The following is a 23,780-nucleotide window of genomic DNA, read 5'->3' as shown; positions in this document are numbered from 1 at the left end:
TCCCTCAAAGGCTTTCTTTCTGGTCTATATATAGAAGAAATGCAGATGTCTGTTGTGAGGGTGTGGAAGGCAATGTGGAATATCTGCTTTCCAAAGCTATAGAAGTTAAGGCAACTGCATAATGCTCTTGACTCATCCTGTACTTGGCACCAAATCAGTCTCTTAGAGCGAAGGAGGGATTGCATGCAGCAAGGTCATACACAACTAGTGACAATCAACCTTACAGGACTAAGAAGCAAGACCAGCTTATTTTAGTCACTTTAGTAAAATCATTATAGAAAATGGTTAGCCAGGACTAAAGGGACCGTAAGCACTGTTCCCTAATCAAATTGATGTCATGCAACAGGAAGAGATCATAAACCGGGATGTATCCCTCTACATTGTACCTGAATCATGCTCTCACTGACGTGACTTGCTGGAATGAAACAAACATTGCTGCCCTGTGAATGCCATCCAGAACTTCACCAGACAGATCCGTTCTGATGGTGATACCAGACTGCATCAGCTGCCTGTGTGTTAATGTAGGAGAGAAAGGGATCTCTCACCATTTTTTCCCAGCATGCTACCTTCAGTCTTGCCTTGGTGAGGGCATTATAGTATGGATGGGAGAATCCTTATGTTTTTCATCAATAATTCCTTCCAACCCTGCTATGGAAATGGACATTAGTTGGGCTAGGGACAGATAGGCGCAGTCCACTCTCTCTGTGGACTGAATGGAAAGCAAGTACACAAGTTTTGTTTGCACATATCATTTTCTGTAAACAAGTTGTTGATTTTCATAATTTATAGCTCTTAGAATTTTTCTGCCTTTGCGACTGGGTTTCCTTTTTACTGAAAACTGGTCTCCCTCTTTAGCTGTTACTGGGGGGTTATAACATTGCTTTTCAAGAAAGAAAGATTACTATACATTTGCTTCCTTTTACTCTGTTACCCGTACCTGAACATTTGTTTGTCTTGTAACCATACACCAGAATACTTTTTAAAAGAGCTACCACTATTGAGAAATTTCATATATTAACCCCTAAACTGACATAGTAGCACACAACATTCAACTTGATTGTATGCAAAGCAACTTGAGTTTCACGTAATGTTTCACAGCCTAGAGGGAGAATCAGACCTTCGATGTTATGCTTAGAGTTTGCTGGAAATTTTTCAACTGAAAAGATTTTCAGTAAAAACAGGAGCATTATTGATGAAAATGTGATTATAAACTATATTATGAATTACCTCTTGATATGATTGTTTATTTGGTTTTGTTGGTATCTGTCCAGCTGGCTAGAGGAAAATAAGTATCTTCCAGATTTTCTTTCTTTTTTTTTTTTTTGTTAGTCTTCTGGTGAAAAATGTTGAAGAGAAAAATGACAAACAATGCCAAAAAAAAAGCAATATTTTTCAAAATACTGTTTGTTTAGAAAAAATGCCCATTTCTCATTCTGTGAAATTTTAACAGCTCCAATTCTTATGTATAAATGAAAGGAAGAGAAGAATTGTTCCACTAACTTGTCCCCTTAAGCACAAAAGCTTGCCTATATGTCTTGTCTGCCCATGGCTCCTGGCTATTTTTCATCGTATTTTCCCATTTACATCCTTTCTGCATCCCCTCCAAAGCCCCATGCCATTTGCAGAACACTTGCAGGTGCTGTTTTGCACTGACATTCCCTGGGCTGCTTCTACACCAGGGTGACTGTTTAATGCAGCATGCTGGCAGGGCTCCACATGGAGTAATCACCAAGACTTCCCCTCTCTCCCCCTTGGTATGAGTGCAAGATGAGTGCAAAATAAACTCAGCAAAAATTTGCATTCAGGCTTTCTTGGACTGAGCATGGAGTTTTGACGGACTGACCAAACCTATCAGAAGTTTTCACTTTTCTTTCAGTCATGGGGAGAGAGGTTGTCACGTCTTCAGTGTGTATATGAAAAGAGCTGCATACAGTTAATGAAAGTCATAGGAGCAGCTCAGCTTTGCTGTTAGGTTCGGAACACGAAAGATCATATATCACTGTAACCTACCTAACCTTCCCTGTACTAAATGACAAACTGCTGCAAATAGCCTTTGGGTCAGGTCTCGCATTCACTAAAATACTTGTCCTTCAGCTGAGGACTCTGTTGAACTCATATATCATTCAGCATCTTAAATCACACAGACTTGCATAAATGCTAAATACTAATTAAGACTGAAAAAATTACTGAAAGATAAAGTCCATGAAATGGGTCAAATCAAGGCTTAATTACATTTAGAATTTATCTTTTTAGATGACCTTAGGAAGATAGAAGACTGCAATTTTCTATACGTTTATTAGGTTGCTACTGTATTTCATCCTGCAACTTGTTTCTTTCTCAGAAGCCATTCAGACTACAGCTTGTGCTCATCCAGAAAAGGATTTCCAGTTGGACACTTCAAGAAACAGGATGTGACAACACTGTTGAGCTCACAGGGGTTTGGCTGATGCTAAGAATGTTTAAAATTGTCCTTATATAGGACATGTCTGTTGATTCACGGATCCCAAGAAGCAGTTCTTAAAAGGTTTTATTTCAAAGGTTTTATTTCATGTACAGGGCATCATTTGCTCTGAAAATGTTGTTATTTGAAACATTTTAAGGACTTATCTAAAAATACATTTTGGAATCAAGTAGAAACTATAGATGTTGCCTTGTGCAGCCACACAATGAAGTTAGTAATCATTACTTAAGCACTTCTAAAGCTAAATGATTTCTGAGCAGTGTTTCTGCCCTGAGGAACAAGCACACTAAGAGAAGACAGCTAAATAGTCAGCAGACACTGAAAAAAGGGAAGACGACAGACAATTTATATATCAAATCAGTCAATTCCTTGCAAGGAGCATGGCAGCAGTGTAGGGGTTTTTTATGTGGCAGAAGGCAGGAAAGTAGCAGATATACTCAGAGAGGTCAGGCAGTGAATATAGAGCTTTTAGGTGATGGAGAAGCTGACAAACTGGCTGCTTTGATGTGGATTGAATAGCAACAGGGTTTTTCTGAACTGAGTAACACAACTTTGTGTAGGGCACATGATATAAATAATGAAAAAGAGAAGATGTCATACTGAGTCATATGTTTGGAGATAAGATACGAGTTGCTGGCAGGGAGATGCAGAACCTATTCTGAGCACAGCTGCAGAGGAGAGGACTCAGGAGAGGTGACAAGGGAGGGGAGAAGGAGATATGATGCAGGAGGTCAAGAGGAGTCACATACACATGACAAGCACTTTTCTTCTGCATTTCAAAATGTGATGTTAGCACAGTGGCCATATTTGATAAGAACAATACAAACAAATTTGTTCCGACCTTCTCTCCATTCCTAGAAATCAAACACAAAGGGTGGCGTACCACTACCTCAATTTACAGTCTGCCATTTTCCCTTTTGCATCTGGGCTGCTGTTAGTGTGTCATTATTGCTGGCCTCCAAGTCTCATTCAGCAGCTCCTGATGCAGAGGTGTGATTCCCTCCATCAGGTGAGCTATGGTCTGTGCTGTGGTGTCTGCAGTTCCAGGTTAGTCCTTAGAAAACTGGGTGGTGGAATTTAGAGAAGGTCCAGAGCTGCTTTGAATTACACCCCAGCTGTGATTAATGTAGGAATGTAGCATGAACTGAGCTTCTATGAAAGCTACATGACAAGGTTGTGAAAGGCAAGGAAAAAAGAGCCCAGCATATTTGTTTAAAAAGTCACAATATATCTGCAGCTTTTTAAATGACATTTAAAAGGAATTCAGACAAAATTGTGATTCTTAGGTGTTTTATATGTCTTCTGATTAGTCTTTGTTGAAATTATTTGTACTGCAGAATAATTATCTATACACAATTCCCTACATTAGCATTATAACCTAATCACATCTATATAGTTTTTCGTATGACTTTTTTAATTGGTTCTGTAATAGCCTCAGTGTAAAAAACAGTAACCTGAAGTGATTAGTCATTAATTATTTTCGCTGTCCCTGACTCAAAAGAAAAGAGATGACCTAATCAAATCCGTACCACTACACAGTCTTTTCCAGAAGTAGGAGAAGTATCAGAAGCTGCTTTTAGGGGGCAGAAAATCACTTCAATTCTTTCCCCAAATGACTGCACAAAATTCGATGTGGAGCTCCAACAATATCTTCCAAGCAACCACTGTGGGTTTATTTATATCAGAGAGAGAATTCTTGTAATTGTGTGTAAATCAAAGCCTAATTTAACAAAAAGGAGAAACATATTCCTTTTATGTCCAACACTATCTTAGTGAAAGGAATTTTTTCTCTAGATTAAGAAATATTAAAAGGTAAAATACAATTCTAAACAAACAATACAAATGAGAGTAACATATGTAGAATTAATAACATGCAGTTAATTATCCTGTCTTACATTCTGGAATGAGATAAACTGTCACTTCTTACAAAACTTAAAAGTGTAAGGGCTAGACAGCTAGTTCTGCACCTTGAGCTAGGAAAAAAGAGGTATGTGTAAGGTGCATTGTTCCATATTCTTAATTTAATACACAATTTTATACATATATATAACATGTAGTTATATGCAATGCACAAAAAGGTATGAGTATACTATACAGCCTTATGACAATGTTTCATCTTACATGTGACTTATGTAGACTGTGACAATATTGTTTTATGTTAAGCATCATTTAAAGGCATATGTGAACACTATTAGACATTAATATTATAAAAGATATAGGTATCAGTATTTAATTTACTAGTACCTATGTAGGAAATGCACTCAGTATAACACATCTTTTCATGTGAATCACTGTACATAGCTAGAAAAAGCCCCTAACTTGAATAGTTTGAATGTAATTAGATGAAATAGAGAAAGGAAATATTTTAAGATATGGTGCTGGGGCACAGATATACTTAATCACTTCCCCATCAGTAAACAGGGGAAACTAGACTTGGATGTTCTGAGTCCTAATGAAGTATCTTAAATTCAATGACCATCCTTCTCTGCTAATGTACATCCTATTGTGTTATTCCCCTTTTATCTTATTTTGTACAGCTCTGTACTTTTTTCTTCAGCCAGAATATATAATAGTCAAAGGTAATACTGGTGCCAGAGGATAGAACTTGCATTAACAAGCTGATGACATCGGGTTATTTATTTTAAATTTATTTTAAATTTAACTACAGATCTGTCAACAGAGAACTAAAAGGGAACTTATATTTCCCTCAGTCATCCTCAAAAGATTAAGCAACTAAGCCAGTGGCATCAAACTGACTGATGTTGCCCAAAGTGCTGTTGCTTAGCATCGTCATGATCCCAGTGCTTTGCAGGTTTGTCTTTTGTGGGGTGCCTTCCAATGGACTGCTCTATCTCACCTGTCCTGTGGTCTCTCAGATGTGCACTGGAGACATACCCTTGGGCACCAGGGCCAAGGAAGAGGTTTTAAAGCCTTCTCTTATGCCCTCAAAAGCACCACCACAAGCCTTTCACAGTCCTACCCTGCTCAGTAGCTGCCTTCTAGCACTGGATTTGCTTGGACTCAGCATGGTCAGCCAGAATACCTAGTTAGGCCTCAAAAATCATGACATTGGTTAAAAATACTGAAAAAAATTGGCTTTCTATCAGCTTTGAGCTTACCTTTTGGGCAACACATCAATAATGTTTGCAAGCGATTTTCCACAGCCATTAAAGCTGGTTAATTGGCTGCTGACACATTGAGTGGGGTTTTTTCCATTCTGTTTCTCCTCTTTATACTCATGGATCTAGGAAATGAGGTTTTATAAAAAAATGTAATCACTGAATATTATCAAATGCACCATAAAAAGATGAAGGTGAGATAGAGAAGAAAAATCAACTCCTGCTGAAACAGAAATTTTATGCTTGTAAGGGCAACAGGTGTGATTCAAATGGAGCTATACCTTATAGAATATTTTTTCTGCTAAATTTTTGAGAAAAAGACCTTATTTCTTTAGCTGTATTTTATCCAAATAATCTGTTCTATCCAAATGGTCACAATTCTATCAGATCAGGAAAAGGTTTCCTTGCTCTGTTATTAAGATACTTTTTTTCTCCCTTGTCTCCACATCTTTTGTCATTTCAGCTAGTCATATTTGGCATTTTTGAAGGTAGAGCCTACAACATATACATTTTTTACTGTGATTTAGATGTTCAATTAGTGTAAGCACATGTTGTGTCAGAAAGTACAGGGGAAAATAGTTAAGGGGAGGGAGGCAGAAGATAAAAGGTGAGCAGTAAGTATGAACCTGAAGACTGATAGTAGAAAACAAATACCTGTCTTGTCATTGTGTTAGCAGAAGCTAATTCTGCTACGTTACTTTCTTGTAAGGTATATATTTTTAAAGATGTAGCATTTTAAATGACATGAGAGATAAAGAAGAAAGTAGCACATATTGAAGTCACTTAAAACTAAATTTAGGAGTATTTTCTTGTGTTTCTAAGTACTGCTATCTGCTAAAAAATATTATTATATATCCGCATTACATGATATTTTTGTAACAGATCTTGGCATGAGATAGGAACGATGTGTCTCCAGAATTCAATAGAAGCAAATATAATTATTTAAACAAATATTTTTAAAATATATACAGATCTTTCTTCATATATATTTGTGTATATATGTACATATATGAAGTCCATTATGACCTCCCTACTTTTCACAGAGGAAAATCTGAGAATCTGATACATTACAAATCCTAATCTCACCCTCCCACCACACACTAATTTATCAAAATATCTTTCCTAGAAAACAACTGTCTTCTGAAAATTCAAGGCTGTGGGCTAAATTCTGCACTTGCTGATGTGAACGTGCCTGTTCCATCTGCCTTTCAGTTGGGCTGCAAGGCAATGACAGCCTGGGACTCACTGAGATCCTAGCAATAGAGGGATGGGGGATCATTTGCTCTCACTGAGAGCGACAGTACCTTAAAGAAAGAAGGACGGTAGAAACTGGATACCTAATTTGTTTAGAGCAAATTTCCAAATTCTGGCACCAGTTGCAATTTCAGGAGCTTAGGGGAAAACAAAAGTTACATGCACTATTGTGTAAAAATAGCATAGCAAGCCTGTTTGGAGGAGTTGTTTTCCTTGTCACAGGCAAAAGAAAGTGGCACCCTTGTGCACCAAGGAAAAATCAAAGTAGGAAACTACAGAGCACAGGGTGCTGCTGGTAGAGCTTCTTCTGTTGCTTCCCGTACACACGCTCTGCTCTTGGTAAAGGCTGTCGAGAGAAATAGGAATTCCTGCTGTGACAGTGCTGGCATCACCCTTCTATGTATACCTGATAGTTTGGTAACTTCAGGATAATGAGATCAGGTTGCGAGGTTTACTGTCAGTATGAAGGGAATGGTGCCTCATTTCTATCATTCTACAGACAAGGACCATATCATGTTAGGACAACAGAAAATGACCTTAAGTTTTGCCAGTTAGATCGGACATTAGGGAAATTCCTTCATGTAGAGTGGTTGTCAAGCATTGGAACAGGCTGCCCAGAGAACTAGCTGAGTCACCATCCCCAGAGGTATATAAAAGATGTGTAGACATGACACTTAGAGGCATGGTTTAGTGGTGGACTTGACAGTGCTGGGTTAACATTGGAACTCCATGATTTTAAGTCTTTTCCAACCTAAATGATTCTATACCTCTATGATTCTGTGATTCTATATTTTCTACAAGTCTACATTCACAGAACCCTGTAAATAGCTAATCACAATATTGATGACAAAAAAAGTCTTTGCCTGGAATTGGCAGTGGCTGCATGAACAGTAACAATTGCAGTAGTTTTATAAGAACTAGGATATACAAGATAAAACAGCTATTTTACATGCACCTTACTTTTAAAAATATCCATCTCTGGACTGAGACTGTGGCAAGAAATTGATAACAACAGGGATACCACAATAGCAATGACACCTCACGACTTTAACATCTTAACATGTGCATTCTGCTTTGTAGTGTTATCATATGGTGAAATATCAGCCTTTAACATGAAGAAATTGTGCATGCAGTGACGTGTGGTTGTGTGTGTCACTGCTATGGATATACAGGGAGAAATGCTTATGTAATGGCAAGTATGTGCACCTTTTAGTAGAAAATCCAGCTCTCTTAAATTGTATCTCCAGAGGGCTATTTAAAATATTTTTTAGCTACATAAAGATGCAATATTGTGCTCAGTAATTCTTAGTACTCTTTGTGGCAAGAAAATTGTTCTCCTAATCTCTTACACCTGAGAAGCATAAAAGAAATAAAGCTATCGTCATTAGTTCCTGGACTCTGAAGAGACGCCATTGCAATTCTGTCACTACTCTACAGAGACCTGTTCATCAACATCAGACGTTTAATTGTTCCAAACCCATATAGACTGCAGGTAATTGTGTGTCTTTTGAAAACTATCTTTCTGCATAAAAGCATGTTAAAATTACCCCAATATGTTCCCCTTGTAGATGTTTCCATTGCTGGGTAATTATGCTGGGATGTTTGTTATCCTTATTTTGCTTCATACATTTTACTTGATAACAAAGGACATAGATATCACAGCAGACATAGGATACGTAACATTCATTTGTGCCTTTGCATCTGGTTACCTATTTATGTCCTTACCTGTAACACTCATGTAGACCTGCTTACCATCATGCATCTGTGCCAGGATTTTAAATATAAATAGGCAGATGCTTGGTTGGCTTTTCAAAGGCAAATCTCTCCTATCTGCCTTTTTCCATGCACAAGGCTGCAATATCTCACTGGAGGGCCAGCTGCTCACAAGTGGAAGAGGAGGGAAATACCAGGAGTGCACACCAGTGGGCAGCAAGGGTCAGCACTATTTCTCCTGCTCCAGGGCGCTCTGTGCCAAGCAGAGATTGTTGGTACCTGAGGCTGACCCTGACATGTAGGGCCACAAAACAGGGAAGTAGCACAGTGCTGTGAAAGGGTGCTGTGCCAGCCTGGCTTGAGAGGAACAAGTGGCAGACATCAGTGATGAGAACCAGACACCCAGGCCAACAAAACTCAAATGTTCAGTGTTGCCTAAACCTTAAAGTGCCCATGGCTTCACACAAAGTGCTCCTGTTTCTAACTTCCTGGCTCTAATGATCCAATATAATGTACTGTAGTCAACTGCAAAAATTTGAAAGATGAGATTTGTTTAATGATTGTAAAGAAAGGAAAAGAGGATGTTCCCCAAATACTTTTCTTCTAGTTGTATCTTGCTTGTCCTATGGTCTCAGGATAGGAGTTGTTGCAATTCTGAACTTCAGACAAAGCCAAAACAGAGAATGAGTCATGAGCAGGATTTTGTCCTGGGTTCTCTGATGTTCCCACCGAGGCCAGAATTGCTCAACACCGTGGGGGTTTCATTTCAATCCACATTCACATTTGTACTGGAATTAGGCTGGTTGAGATGGGGGATGTTTTTTCATTTGCATTTCACCATTAATGAATACAGAACCCAATCTGATTAATAACTAGTGTGTTGCAAGCCCAAACCAACTCAGGAATAAATGATTAGTGAATGGATCTTACTGCCAAAGAAATGATTGAGGACATGAACTGAATAGGATTAAATTTGACATTAGAATTTTAAACCGTGTAAGCAGAAAAGTACCATATCCTGAGCACAATCCAATCATTGATTGAGAGAGTTAGGGACTAACTTCCTCATTAAGCAGGTTCTTCTACAAATGTACACTTTGGTTATATTTCACTATGTTGTTTCTTACTCATTTTGTTCCATTCATTTTCAGGGACAAGGAGAAGTAGGGAGAAATAAAGTGCAAGTAGACTTTGGAATCCAGAGGAAATAGTCCTAATCCTGCATGCCTGGAGGCAGCAGAGTTAGCACAGTGTCAGGCAGACCCTATGATGGGGCAGTGGCATCGGGGAGCAGGAGGTACCAGAGGCAGGTTTTATTGGATAGTTTGGACACTGCTTGGGGTGGTGGCAGCTGCTTGCACTGAACTTTCCAACCTGCACAGCCCTACCCTGACTGCAGAAAGAGAACCACTACCTAGGCAAGATATCAGTTTGGCTTAGTCTGGTAATATCCCTGTTCCTAATGGCAATTTCTGGGATTTTTAACAATGTAACGAATTTTGGTAATCTTAATTCATGTGTACCTGCACAGATTTGTTGCTTAACAATTATTAAACTTTTGTGCATATAAACAGGTGTAAAGAAAAATACTCAAAAAATCAATTGATGTAAAATTTTTTGTGTCACATCAGCTTGTAATCTCTCATTTCAGAAAATGTGATGTGAAAGAACCAGACAATCTATAGTAGAGTATCGTATTGGAAATCAGCCTAAGTATGGTCATTTGAGAGTATTGGGCCAAAATACATTGTGCCAAATATTTTACACCAATTAGCAGCTCATTCAAAGAGTTGTGCCATGCACAGAAATCATCTACCTCTGTGAATGATCATAAGGCGTTAAAAAAATATAATACTTGAATCCTGGAAGTAAATGCTGGAATCACATCCCCAAAAGAGAATTTTCTTTTGCAGATTGCATGCCAAGCTTTTTCTGAGTTATTATCACAGATGGTGAAAAATTCCCATGAACCTATCCTCATGTTCTTTTTCATTCCAAATGGAGTCCTTTGTGAAATACCAGCATGACTGCATATGTTTGAACTCTGACTGTCCACTTAAACGTATGCTGCACTTCAGTGGTGTGGTCTCTGGGAGACAGTGTTAGGCTCTGTTACAGGAGGTTTAGAACAATCTATTTTCACCCCAAGGCCACTGAAATCCTGCCTAGTATTATCTCTGCTAGACTGTACCGCTAAACTAGAACAGTCAGAGCTGAAACACAGTCTGTCATGCTGTGCTTAATCCGATAGAGCTGCAAGCTTTAAAAAGGCAATTCTAGTCTCTCTCTATCTTCTACACCCAGCTCCACATATCCATCACTTTTCTCAGCTCTCCCCAGTGATCTTTCAGCTCTTGAGTTAGTGGGATTTTCTCACAGATCCAGTAGAAACAATGGTTGGCTCTCTGATCTCTTGGTCATTGGTCTGATGGATGAACTCAGACAAGATGCTTCAAGCCTCTTTCCATCCCATCTGTGCCTCTATACAGTGGGGAAAAGATAGTGGTAAGGTCCTCTATCATGGCAAAAGATCTTCAGTGTTAGTGTATTCCTCAGTAATTAGAATGAGCCTATTTAATTGACAGAAAAGTCAAATTTAAAATTACTCTGGTGATCTTTCATCTTAGACCTCAGAATTTCTTATGTTTGTATTAACTATCAACAGCTATATAGTACCCATTTGTTACTTGGTGTAATAGGTATTCAAAATGAATTTTGAAAGTATATAGTATCAGAGACCTGTAAAAGAAATCACAGGAGCTTCAGTTGTTCTTCCAGTGGGTGCTAAATTTTATATCTGCTACAGATGTGGGGAAGAAAATACTGATCACATTTTGCAGCTAAATAGCAGATGAATTTTAGAAGGGATGTAGGGGGAGCTGGTCAGCCTGATTGCAACCTTTCTGGTGTGCACACTGTTTGTCATCTGATAGGAACAGAATAGACTTCCCAGCAGTCCTGTCCTTATCCCTCACCCTCCTGCTGTTCCGTAGAGCTGGCCGATATGTCTGTGCACTGCCTACATTTGTAACCCCTGGCTTACAGGGATAATTTACCTCAATTCTGACTGGTGGAGCAGTACAGAACAGCTGGAGCCTGCTCATGTACTTGGCATTTAATGAGCTTTTTGGTGAGTAGTGGTACAAGCTTTATGTATCTGGTACTGGTTCGCAGTATTGAAATGGATCCATTTCATAAGAAATACGATTTTATGCTTCTTAATTAAACAATTAATTTAGTTTTACCTGTTATTTTGCAAATGTCAGGAGATAAAGTTGTGAACAAGTGGATACTGTGTTTACATCAGGAATTGAGGACTAAAGAATTGTGTAAAACTGTTAGTATTCAGAGTTGATTTCCAGATTAATGTTTGGATGCATTTGAATTGAGAGTTAATTTTACTTTTTCCTTCACTGATTTGATAAAACCTGGTTTGAATACCCTGTAACAGAATAAGAATACAGACTTAAAGAAAGTCTTGACTGTCTGTGAGTGTCCTTGAAAGTCTTTCTTTATTCTGATTATGATTCTTTTCCATTAGGAAACACGGGTTGTCCTGTAACTCTAAACTAATAAGAGACAAATGTCAAGAAAACTTGGATGTTTAAATCAAAATTGATTTGCATGGTCTAAGATTGACAGCTGTTTCATACAGCTGTGAGTCATTCTATGGAAATCTATCTAAAGTAAAATATTCTCAGTGTGTTTCATCCAAATGAGACTAAATTTATCCACTGAAGGCAGAGTCTTGAATAAACCTTGGTTCATTCACAGAGAAGAAAACAATACTTTTGCTTAATAAAGTGATAGCAAACTTGTTTAGTATGAGCATGTCCTCTTTTACTATACATTATATTAATATTAAATGTGTCTGTGTATGTAGAAAATTAGAGACCTCATCCCGAAGAGCCCAGAGGAGTGGAGTCAACATTGTGCTGGGTGTTGCATCAGTTCCGCACTACTGAGGAATCCATTTTGTTTAGGGAGAATCCCCATGAAAGCAATAAGGGCAGTCAACGAGCTGCTTTATACAAGTGGGAAGACTCTGCTCATGCGTGTCTAAAATGTACCATAGAAAAGACATGATTGCCCATTTTATGGCATGTTGAGCTTCACACGGAGTCTGCTTCTAGAAAAGAACATTTCTAAGGTATTGCATGCAATAACTGAATCCTCTAGGCTCTTGTTTTCAATATTGCATGCATGTCTTTAGTGTGAAAACTTCTGTGGAGGCTTCATGAGCTAAAAATTCTCTGAGGTGGTGTGCTGAGACTCTAGGAAACAAAGCTCATAATGCTGTACCTCTGAGTATCTTGACTCCCACTTTTCTATATTCAAAAATCAATGTATGATGAAGATGTGGTTTTAGAAGGCCCACTGTATGCCAGTGTCTATTAAAATAGAATTAATCATACCTTAGGTAAATTGGTATTTGTTAAGAATATGGGCGGTATTGGTGTAATAGGTATTCAGAATGAATTTTGAAAGTATATAGTATCAGAGACCTATAAAAGAAATCACACGTATGCCTGGCATTTGAGTAGCAGTCATCAGTATATCTTGAGACAGAAGATCCCTACTTCATGGATCAGTTATCTGATGAAATATGTAGAGAGTTAAATTGAACTAAATAGTTGCTGAATCTAGTGCAATTTGGAGAAACTATCTGGTCCCTACACTTTCCATGTAAACCTGAGATTGAAGGAAAAGCTGCAGTTAACTGAGGAGGCTGAGCAAAAGGCAACGTGGATGCCTTGATCATGCAAATAAAAACATGCAACAGCAGCACACCTGCAATGTGATAAAGTGCCTGATGTGTGTGTGTGTCAGCAGCTCCATAAGCTGTGTTCTGTGTGTTTTTGAAACTACATCTTTCTTCCTCCTATTGACTTCTTGCCCTCTGGTAACATTGAGTTGGCTGCTTGAGACGCTTTCACTAAGTACAAAGTCAATTGACTGTAAGTGGTGATGAAGAAAACATTGTGTGATTAATATTACAGTTCGAGCTCTTCTGATCAGTCACAGAAAGAGCAGTCAAACAAACTCAACTTCATTTCGAAGAATCACACGCTGTTAGTGGTGGAGAGTCTGCCCAGAGCCCAAAGGGAAAAACAAGCCACTTGAGGCGAATGTCTCTTCTTTTACATAGAACAAACTAGTTGAGCAGTGTTAAAAGCTGCCTATTGATTTGTGCCCAGACTGAAAGCCATGCAGTGATGTAAATGAAAATGTGTCGAGTCAATATTGATTTTTTTCTTTTTCTTCTTCTCTTTTTTTTAAAGCAAGGCCACCCCACTTGGGAAATGCTGTTAGCTATACCTCTAGGCTTGTCAGTGAGTGAAGTAAGACCCTTTTCCACAAGACTATATATGTCCAGACATCAAATTTACTTCTTTTACTGGGGTAATATGGACAGCATGCTGAGAGCAGCTATTGACAAAATTTGGTTTTTTTGAGAAAATTGTTAGGTGTAGAAAAAGAAATGATAGAGAAGAAATCAAATGTTAGAGAAGATAAATTTGCTGGGCTGAGCTTGCAGTCTAATACTTGCAGAGTAGACCAAAATCTTTCTCAAAAAAATCTTTGCTTGCAATAGATTTGTGTAGCAATATAAATTATACTCAGCAAGAGTCAAGGACAAAGAAAGGGCAGAAAGGGCATCCTGTTGTCCCTAGAGAGGTATGCACTCAGTTGGAGTAGACCTGGCAAGAATTTCCCTTCAGAAAGATGAAGTTTTCAGGTAGAAGACCTACAGAAGCCTCACTTTTGAGTGAAGGCTAGCAGAAGAGAAATGAGTGAGCCCTGAAGGGTAATTCAATTTTACTATTTGTTGAGTTTGCACCATTCTTATCTGGGACATACAAGGCAGTTTAGGAAAATACAGATAGCATTTACCTATATTTTCTCTCCTGAAGAATCAGATGCAAACTGCAATAACCACTGTGCTCAAAATCAATGTCATAGCTTTTTCTATTAGATTACAAGCTGCAGCTATGCCCTTTTAACTAAAATTTCTACCTTGCTAACTCTTAACAAGTAATATTCTTCCAGGTCTCTGACAAAAATTCCTTCTCTGTAACCAAGATAAGCTTTTCTCAATCTGTGCCACCAAATCTGGCAACTAGTTGCTTACACCTCACTTAGAGGTGACAACAGGATGTGGCAGACAGCCCATTGCAGCTCTGATCTTCTAAGAATGAACAGCTATCCACAAGGGAGGGTTGTATTTTGTGTGGAGGCAGGCTGTGATGGATTTTTTTTTTTAACTTTATTGGCACTTTTAGGGGCTTTGGGCACTCCCACAGCTCCTAGCTTTGCTTCCTGGGCAGAAGAAACACTGCTCCACCTATGGTAGTGGCTTCCTTCTCTCCATTCATCCATCTCTACTGGCCTCTTTCCATGAAAAAAAAACATTTCTCCTGTATCTATATCTAGTCACAAAAAATCCTTACCTCAACTGTAGTCTTACTGGGGTGACAAAAGAACTATTTCAAACTGAAAATAAATAAATGGAGACATTAAATTGTAACCTGTAGAGGGAACCAAACCAAGCACCTCAGCAGCAAAATGGCAGTTCCAGCTACTAGCAGAAAAAAGTGCCCCAAACTAGCAAAATGTTTGGCACATCAAAAGTGCAACTCCTAACATATTAAGTGTGTTAAAGTACTCCGATCAATTTCTTGTTGATGAGATTCAGCTGATTAAAATGAAAGTTCATTTTTAATACTCCAGCAAATTGAATTTGGCCTTCTATTAGAGGCTGCAACTGAGTTATAAATGGATGCCTGCTTATTCGGGCTGATGAATTGAAAATTATTCAGTGAGAGATGTACACATGGTTGGGTCCCATTTTATTTTTGATCATGTCAGACAGCCTTTTGATCCTTTATTTTCTTTTTCCTTCTTTTTTTTTTTTTAATGTTTAGTTACCAAACAGAATGAGAACCATAATGTAGTAACTTTTTTTCATTTTTTGAAGAAGCATGAGTGTAGTAACATCTTCTGTATAAACTAGATGCAATTTGTCACAAATCTGGAAAATAAGGCAATACTGAGTTGTTCATGCATTCTGCCTAGTTTGTCAGGCAACTTGCTTTCAATTTTGTGTTATGACCATTCATATTTATTATTGTTAAAATTCAGGCAGAGGGAGACAGGTGAAGATATAAAACTATTCCACTGATATGTTCTGTACATAATGTGCAGAGATATTCACTCTGTGGAATTCTACAGCAAAAGAAACAAGAAATATGAAAGGCAAAACACTTAGGAAATGGATACATTTTATAAATCTGTTTTAAAAATGTATGAATGGGAATGATCTGACGTTAACTACTTTCCAAACATTTTAGTTGTCTCACAATAATGTTCTCTGTGTAAATGATTTTGTTACCACCAAAATTTTCAGTGCTCTCTCACACTTCTGTTCTGGACACAACAATTAAATATCGGTGACTTTAGCCAACTTTGGAAACACCTACTTCTTCTGTAGATCTTAAGAATTACACAGGAGAAGAGCTGTAAATTAGACCCACTTAGATGCTCAGGCATGTAGAACACAGGTACTGATATGCAGAGGATTTAACTAGCATGTCCTGGACTTCTAATTCCCTGGTGTGGTGTTCCATCTTGGAACTATGCGGGAAGCCATGTGAACTAACCAGGAATGAAATGAACGGGAAAGAAGCATCTGCCTCTGGTCAGACAAATATCTCCTTTCTCTTGATAATCTTGACTGCAAACTCTGCCCTACAGCTTGGTGTCAAGCCTTGTTTGTGTATTTTATGAATCAGACACAATGGTGTTTCACATTTTTCCTTGATACTTCTTTCATTCATTCATTCATTCACACAGTGTGATTAATTATTTGTTCTGGAGCAAGAACTAGAATCTAACCTAGCTGAATGACCTAGCTGTTGGCAATAATTAACCATAGCCTCACACATGTTCTGAAGGTACCTCTGTAAAATGGCATGGCTAGAAAAATCGATGGGGAGTTGCCTTGTTTGAGAATTCAGCTTTAAGGACTAGGGATCTTTGGTTTGTGCTAGGACTCTTACCTAAGCTGCCAACACTTTTCTTTAAGCCTGCCCAAAGAAAAACACTGTCCCAGTTCTAACATCTCCTTCAACCCATGAGAAAAGAATCCAGTCTAACACCAGTACAGTATAAAAGCAACGCAGTTGTACCTGAGTCCCGAGCTTTCTGAGACACTGTTTGACTTTTTGGGGTATTCATTGAGGCAGTGACCTGACCAGATAATGACCTGACCAGACAATGACATTCAGTAGCAGAAGCTGCTCCAATGCAGACACAAGCTGCAGCAAACAAGATCTCTTTTCCTTGGAGTCTTCCTGCTTCACCTAACCAGCCACCTGGAAGGTGAGGGTTCACATGCTTCACCAGACAGGGCAGAGGGAAGGACTCGGAGCAGTCATGGGTTTAAAAAGCAAGTAATCTTTGAAGCGAAGAGCAAAAAATATGTCACTTTCCCATATGAGTGCCCTAATTGCTACCCTATGATCATGCTCTGTCATGATCATGCTACCCTATGATCATGCTCTCTGGCTCAAAAAATTCTTCATTATTTAAGGTAAAACAAAAAAGCTTGCTTAGGAGCAGCTCACAGAGTGCTCTGTCCATCTCTCTGTCTCTGGGTATTCACATATGCATGTGCATACAAAAAGACACCAGCACATAGATGAAGAGGTTGCAATTCTCTTGGGAGGGGAGATATGTGATTTTGAATCCTCTTAGGCTGGAGGGCAAGGGAAGATTAATTTTGTTTTGTTCATAGTCTTATACTAGAAGAGGATTTTAATGGGGGTCTTGAAGGAGGGTTAGAAGAGTGACCTTGGGAATGCTGTATGCCTGGTAGTATTTTGTTGAATGCTAAATTGTTGAAGGGAATAAAGAATGCTAAGTAGAGGAAAAGAGGCAAATCAATTTATCTCAAAACTGTATTAGTTAAATTAATCATTTAAATGATCCAATCTATGTGCTTTATAAAATGCACACTTTTATGTTAAGTCACTTGTCTTTTTTACAGATTAAATGCTCTGAAGTCATTATAATGATATGTCCCATTTCTCAGAACAGGACACAGGGGGTACACATGATAATAGCTTATCTGTTTTTATTTTTAAATGAATCTGTTTGAAATATCTCCAATATGCAAAAGAAAGGAAATGATAATATGGATGAAACAGTGGTTGTCCAAGAGCTCCACTTTCTCTGAGAAATCTCTATGACAAACAATATAAACAAATCTCTTGTTTAATGTTTTCTTTGCTTGTTCAGGTGTTACATTCAGGAGTGAATTCAAGGCATAAAAGAAGAGGCTGTGCATGAGTTTCAGAAAATAACATATATGACACATTTTAGAGAAAAGAGAAACAGGAAAAGAAAACATTTTTCATTTTCCTCTCCTCTAACCCAACTCTTTAACCTTCTTTTAAAACTTTCAAGCACATGCTTCTGTCCTCTTGAATTAAAAAAAACTACTTAGTCTCTCACGCCTGGAAGAGGGAAAAGTTTGAGTCCCATTGCTTTGGTGGTGTGACAGAGTGAGGAGAGGGAAAGCAAAGTTTTGTGTTTTGTTTAGAAGAAAAAGAGACAGATAGAGGGAAGGAAATATTGTGTGAATAGGAATAAAGCATTCAAAAGCCTTTCAGAAATTTATCTCTCCTCCCTTTACCTACCCCATGAAATTATTCCAGCTTTGATCCCATATCTCTCTCTCGCTCTCTCTCTCTCTTTCTCCTGCTTTGTTCAGTGACACAGAGTATGTGACCCTGAAAGGTATCAATTGCCATTTCCTTTCCTGCTTAACTCAGATCAGGAGAGGGAACTGTTTGAAAAGCAATGGTTATGAAATGGATTTTTAATGTAAGATCAGTAGTTTTTGTGAATGTTCGTGCCAAAAGAATTTAACCTGTCTGATTACTTAGAAACAAGAGCAAATAAATGTAGGCTGGGAACAAGTTAAAATGTGATTTCTAATTTATTGTAGTGCTTAGGAGCATATTTTTACTCAATTTACCATGCTCTCCATGATTACTCTAGACATGTCAATGAGAAAAACTCTTCACAGTGGAATATCTGGATCCTTGCCCTTAAATAAAACAGTATTGTTTATGCCTTCTAATCAAGGATATTGTTTACAGGGCAGATAACTGTTAAGTCTTCTTTCCATTATTGACTACATGATTTAATTCCTTTTGCAACTGCATTTAGATGTGCTAAAACCTCTCTTGACTGTTTATCATCTTCTCAGTACCTTGTTACAGTATGTGAATGCAGCATAGTTTTAGCAAAAGACCTGAGTATGGAGCAAAGTCCAAGCTACTGGTCATCTATCCCAAATAGCTGTAGCAGTCTTTTTATTGTTTGTTTTCTGCTCTGTAACGGAGCACATAAACACATTCAGGGAATACTGTATGGTTAGATAGGAGTATAAAGACTTCATCAGCCTAATGGAACAATTAACTCAACCATTCTGCTGCTCTTGATCTGCAGAATTTGGCTTTAAGATTAGAGCGATAAGGTGAAGATTAACACCTCTGAGTCAGTAGGGCTGAGGAGACATGATTTATTAATCCACAAAGAAAACCTTAATTGGACACTGGAGCACTCTTTTCTTCATTGTTAAACACTGCCAATTCCCCAGATAGTTAGGGTAGATGGTGAGTATGATAGAGACTTATCTTAATTAGGTGCACCAAAACTAAGGTAATGATTTTTTCACCTGGGAACACCATGTGTTATTTTCTCCAAATAAGTCAATGCTGATATTTGTGAAGACCTGAAAAACATCCCCTACAAATGGTCATTGTTTACCCAAACGTAACTTATAGAAGGGAACTGGAGAACAGGATTCATAAGAATCCTTTGATTTAGAGGAACTGTCTTAAATCCCGGCCTTCAGAACTCGGAGAATTTACTGTGCAAGCAGGTTAATGAGAAGGCTGATTTATCCTTATTTTTTTACCTACCATTATTCATTCTTTCATCATGTTCTTTCCATTAAGGGGCACTGATTTATAGGAAGAAGCACTCCTCTAAGGAGTTTGGTAGGGTTTGAAACCAAATCTCTGAAATACTTTTTTTTTTCAAAGGAATGTCTTTTTGCTGCCAGTATAATAAATAGGTTCATTATAATGCAGCATGCTGCTCAAAATGGGAGAAAAGTCCATAGGCATACAATTCTAGCTACTGTACCTCAGGCTCAAGAGATGGAGCTGTGTGACTTGAGGATTCATTAAGTTGCTCGGTGTAGTGCGAGCCTGATGAAATAAGTTAGCATTCTCATTAGGAGGTTGGAGCAATCATTTGGAAAAAGCCTCCTTTGCTACATTTGTTTACTGTGTCACAAGAAGCATGTCCTCAGTCAACTGGGATAATCATTGTCAATGTTTTACATAGTTACAAAGCAAACTAATAAGCCAGATTGTCAAATTATGTCAATCATGTCGAAAGATCAACAAACAAATTGCTGTATGCAGATGGGAAATTTGTAAAAAAGTCTAGATATTCAGTTCAGTGTGAACAGTGCACATTGCGAGGTCATGGTTTAAGGCTAATATATGGGGAAATATGGCTTTCCACCATGTGGCTCTGAAACAAAATTTCTGTCTCTATTAAATTGTTTGGTGAGACTTTTGGCATTTAGGGCACTGACCGAGGAGATACTTGTATCATTAAGCATTGCATCCTGCTTTTCCTACCCCGACATAGTGCTCACCAGATTATCATACTTGTATTTTAGTTGTCTTCTTGTTGCCTCCACTGAAATCTTCATATTTTATTGCACCTTCACACCAAGACTGACTTCCCAAGGCTCTAGCCAAAGTAGTGATGAGAAACAAGAAGTGGTGTCAGAATTTTTTCTGCTAATGAAAAAGGAAAATTATATGTATTCCTACCCAACTCCATTGGGGTTTGGAGTCAACTTTTAGCCCAGCGATCGTGACGCAAGCTTTCTGAGTGACAAGTACTTTTGGCACTTGTCATCTTTGCACCAGATACCACTCTAGGGGGAGAAGGGGTCTGTTTGTGGTTGGTAGTTGCTGAGTGCTTCTGTGATTTCACCCCTGCCCAGAGTTATACATAAGGGACAAAAGAATGAAGAGTTTAAAAAAATGCTATAAAGCTTTCAGAATGCTTAAATAGACTGAAGTGAAGGTTGCACATGAAAGTAAAATGAAAAGTAAGGTGTTAACCTGTGGAAAGAACAAAAGACCTATTAAATTAATCAATAGGTCTTTTACAGTGGCAAATATAATTTAGTTAAAGAAAACAGAGAGAGTGCAAGAAGAATATAATGAGTTTTCCACCTCTCCTAAAAGCAAGAATTGAGAAGAGCAGTTATTGACTGATAGGTGTGTTCTTCAGAGAGGAAAATTGCATTCTGGAGGGTGGGTCTTGGAGCTGCACTGAAGTTACAGACATGTCTGCACCATAGTGTCTCTTGGGAGCATGGCCTTCAACTCACAGCAGAGATGTCACCTGATTAGGAATGCTGGAACGTAACACATCAAAGCCAGTTTCTGTCCTTCCTTATATTTAGAAGGAAATAGCAAGAAAGAGATAAATAGTAATTCCTCAGCAACTTACTGTGTTTTGGGAACATGGAGAAATAAAGATAGAAAAAATAATGTATATTGTAGACAAGGACATCTGTTTGGGGTCCCAGGTAGAGAAGACCTCTCTGTTATTGTACATACCAGCGTAAGACACTCTTTCCATCAGGTAAGTCCCAAAGAGTTTGATATTTCTTGTACCTGAGACATAAATTTGATTGCTCAGTCTCAATGACATGTAGATTTGGGGTTTTTTTACTAAGAGTATAATGTGTCTTTATCCAAAATATTTGTGTTCTGATACTGAACCCCATGATTTTTATGGTTATTCCATATTAATGAATGATTGGTTTAATATTGATCTGTTTTTCCAAAGGCTCACTCAGCAACAGATTTACCTGTATCAGTGTTGCATTTGTCATATTGTATTGACTTCTCCTGATCCAAAATTATTATTATTTGGGATGCCTTCATTCATCCTTCATAATATGGAGTGCTTGGTCTATATTGTATTCTTTCCTTACTAACCTATTCTTGAAATACAGTCATGAGCTACCTAGAGCTCAGGAGTCTGGAGACTTAGACTTTTGCAATAGCTGTTCCCTGTAGCATTAAAGATTTAACTCCAATATTATTAGTTATACTATTGTAACTTCTCAAGAGTTTGCATCACAATTTGAATCAAGGTGCAGCGCAGAATGTCCCACCTTCTAATTATGAATGTTCTTAGCCAATTGTAGGTACCTGCTATTCAACAATTCCCTGAAAGCTGGGCAAGAGGAAAGTGAGAAACCCTAATTAAACTATGAGTGTAACACACAGAAGGGGTGAGGGTGAACAAATTTCATTGTATCATGTTGCACTTGACTGGAGTGCTGATGTTATTAAAACTTCACCAGCCATCTCTGCTCTTTAGCACCCATATATGTTATGCTGGAGTCTGATTCTCAGAAAGGGGGAACCAGGGAAAACTTAATCTGCAATTCTGAAGAAAGGCAATGATATTTTGTTTTCTCAATGTGAAGCAACCTTTGCTGAGCAGGAGTTTAGTAGGCCCATGGGGTCTGTACATGCTAGCAGGCACAGAGGTTCATTTAAACTTCATCTGGCCTTTTGGGAGATAGTAAGCACATAGAGCAGATTTCTTTCCACATAGCTTCATAATAAACATCCAGAGGAACACGAGCTTGACAAATATCACTGTAAAATTTTAATTTAAATGGATTTTCCTTTTAAAAAATTGATGCCATTAAAAAAAACACTAAGAAAAAAACAAAACAAAACAAAACATAAAAAAACCCAACACACAAAAAACCACAAAACAACAACAACAAGAAAACAAACAAAACAAAACAAAAAGCAAGCAAACAAACAAAAAAGCAAAAACAAAAACAACGAAAAAAACCCTCCACAGTTCTGTTTCAATCTCAGTCTCCCTAAAAAGACTAGCACCAGTAAGATGTTGGTTCTTGTGAAAAAACACACACAACCTGACTGATTGATTTTAAAATGCAATCAATTAAAAATCACATTTGACATTTTTTGGTTGGAACTTAGTTTGATCTGGAGTGGGTCTGTGTCCTCACCTACTATTAATTAGCAATAATAATAAGATTGTTCTTGTATAGGAATTTGAAACTGATCTGCCTTCCTGTAAGCAGATAGTTGGTGCAGCTCAAAGCACTCTGAGTCACAGCAGATATCTCAGCTTCATTAGTTCTGTTATCTGGAAAGCGAAGGCTTTGGTAGAAGAAAATGGTGACCCTGAACAAAGGAAGAAGTTGTCAGTGGAATGAGTCTGTCTTTTCAGAGTTGTAACCTGAGAGACAGCTACAAGGAGGAGAGATTGCCACATTCTCACAGCATTGCAACCATCAAGGCTTGGATGCTGGGGCACTGCCGGAAACGTGTGGGAATGCAGCAAGATAGCGGCTAGAGCTGCTCTAGAATTCCAGGTATTAAGCTGGTATCAAACATCTGATCCACATTTCTGTCTAAAGCATTAAGCCAGACCTTCCTTGGCCAAAAGCAAACTCAATTGCATTATCTTATGTTTGTTCAAGGGATAAGCCTGGCAGCTGTTCTAGTTGTGTAACATTTATATCTTTACAGAGGCTGCAATAACAGACATAGTGTTTATATCTTTACAGAGGCTCCATGTGCCAGGGCTGGTTCCTTCAGTGACCTCAGAAGGAGCAGGATACTCAGCCCTGTGCAGAGCACTCTCTCACTGACAGGATACAATTGAGTGGATGGTTTAATTTTCCTTTGTTTTACCTTTATATTGCAAACTAAATACTAGTCATTTTTCAGTATTTCATTAATGTTCAGCTGACAGACTTAATTTGAAAGCAAGTATTTGTTATTTTCATAGATGGAAAGAAATTGTTAGAAGTCCTAGAGATAAAAGAGACTTTTTTTCCTTTTTTTTTTTTTGCCTGGTGCATCAAAGGGTACAAACACATTCATAGTTTTACATCTGTTTTTTCCAACATATTCTTGTAGAGCTGTGAGAATTTAGGACAAGGAGTGTGAATGTACATGGAGTGTTGGTTTCTTTTTAGTCAGCCCTGTTCTTCACACAACAGTGTGAATAAAGCCTGAAGCTGGGCGTTGTGTAAACTGATGTGGAATGGCACCTTTTTGGGTAAG

At 38.1% G+C, this 23,780-nt stretch overlaps 1 protein-coding gene across 4 annotated transcripts in view; it reads left to right on the top strand.

The window, feature by feature from the left end:
- HS3ST5 (heparan sulfate-glucosamine 3-sulfotransferase 5) overlaps positions 1-23,780 on the top strand; it is a 187,140-nt gene that overhangs the window by 143,162 nt on the left and 20,198 nt on the right. Inside the window, exon 1 of one of the 4 annotated variants that reach the window (XM_027634129.1) lies at positions 11,556-11,677. The exons of the other annotated variants lie outside the window; for them this stretch is intronic. The gene's annotated coding sequence lies outside the window, so the exon portion shown is untranslated. Of the gene's footprint in view, positions 1-11,555; positions 11,678-23,780 lie in introns of those variants that run through there. 4 annotated transcript variants of the gene reach the window in all.

The sequence above is a fragment of the Corapipo altera genome, unplaced genomic scaffold (assembly GCF_003945725.1).
Source record: "Corapipo altera isolate COAL_440 unplaced genomic scaffold, ASM394572v1 2b, whole genome shotgun sequence".
NCBI lineage: Eukaryota > Metazoa > Chordata > Aves > Passeriformes > Pipridae > Corapipo > Corapipo altera.
Note: the sequence above shows the minus strand (reverse complement) of the source record. Positions and strands in the feature narration are given on the sequence as shown.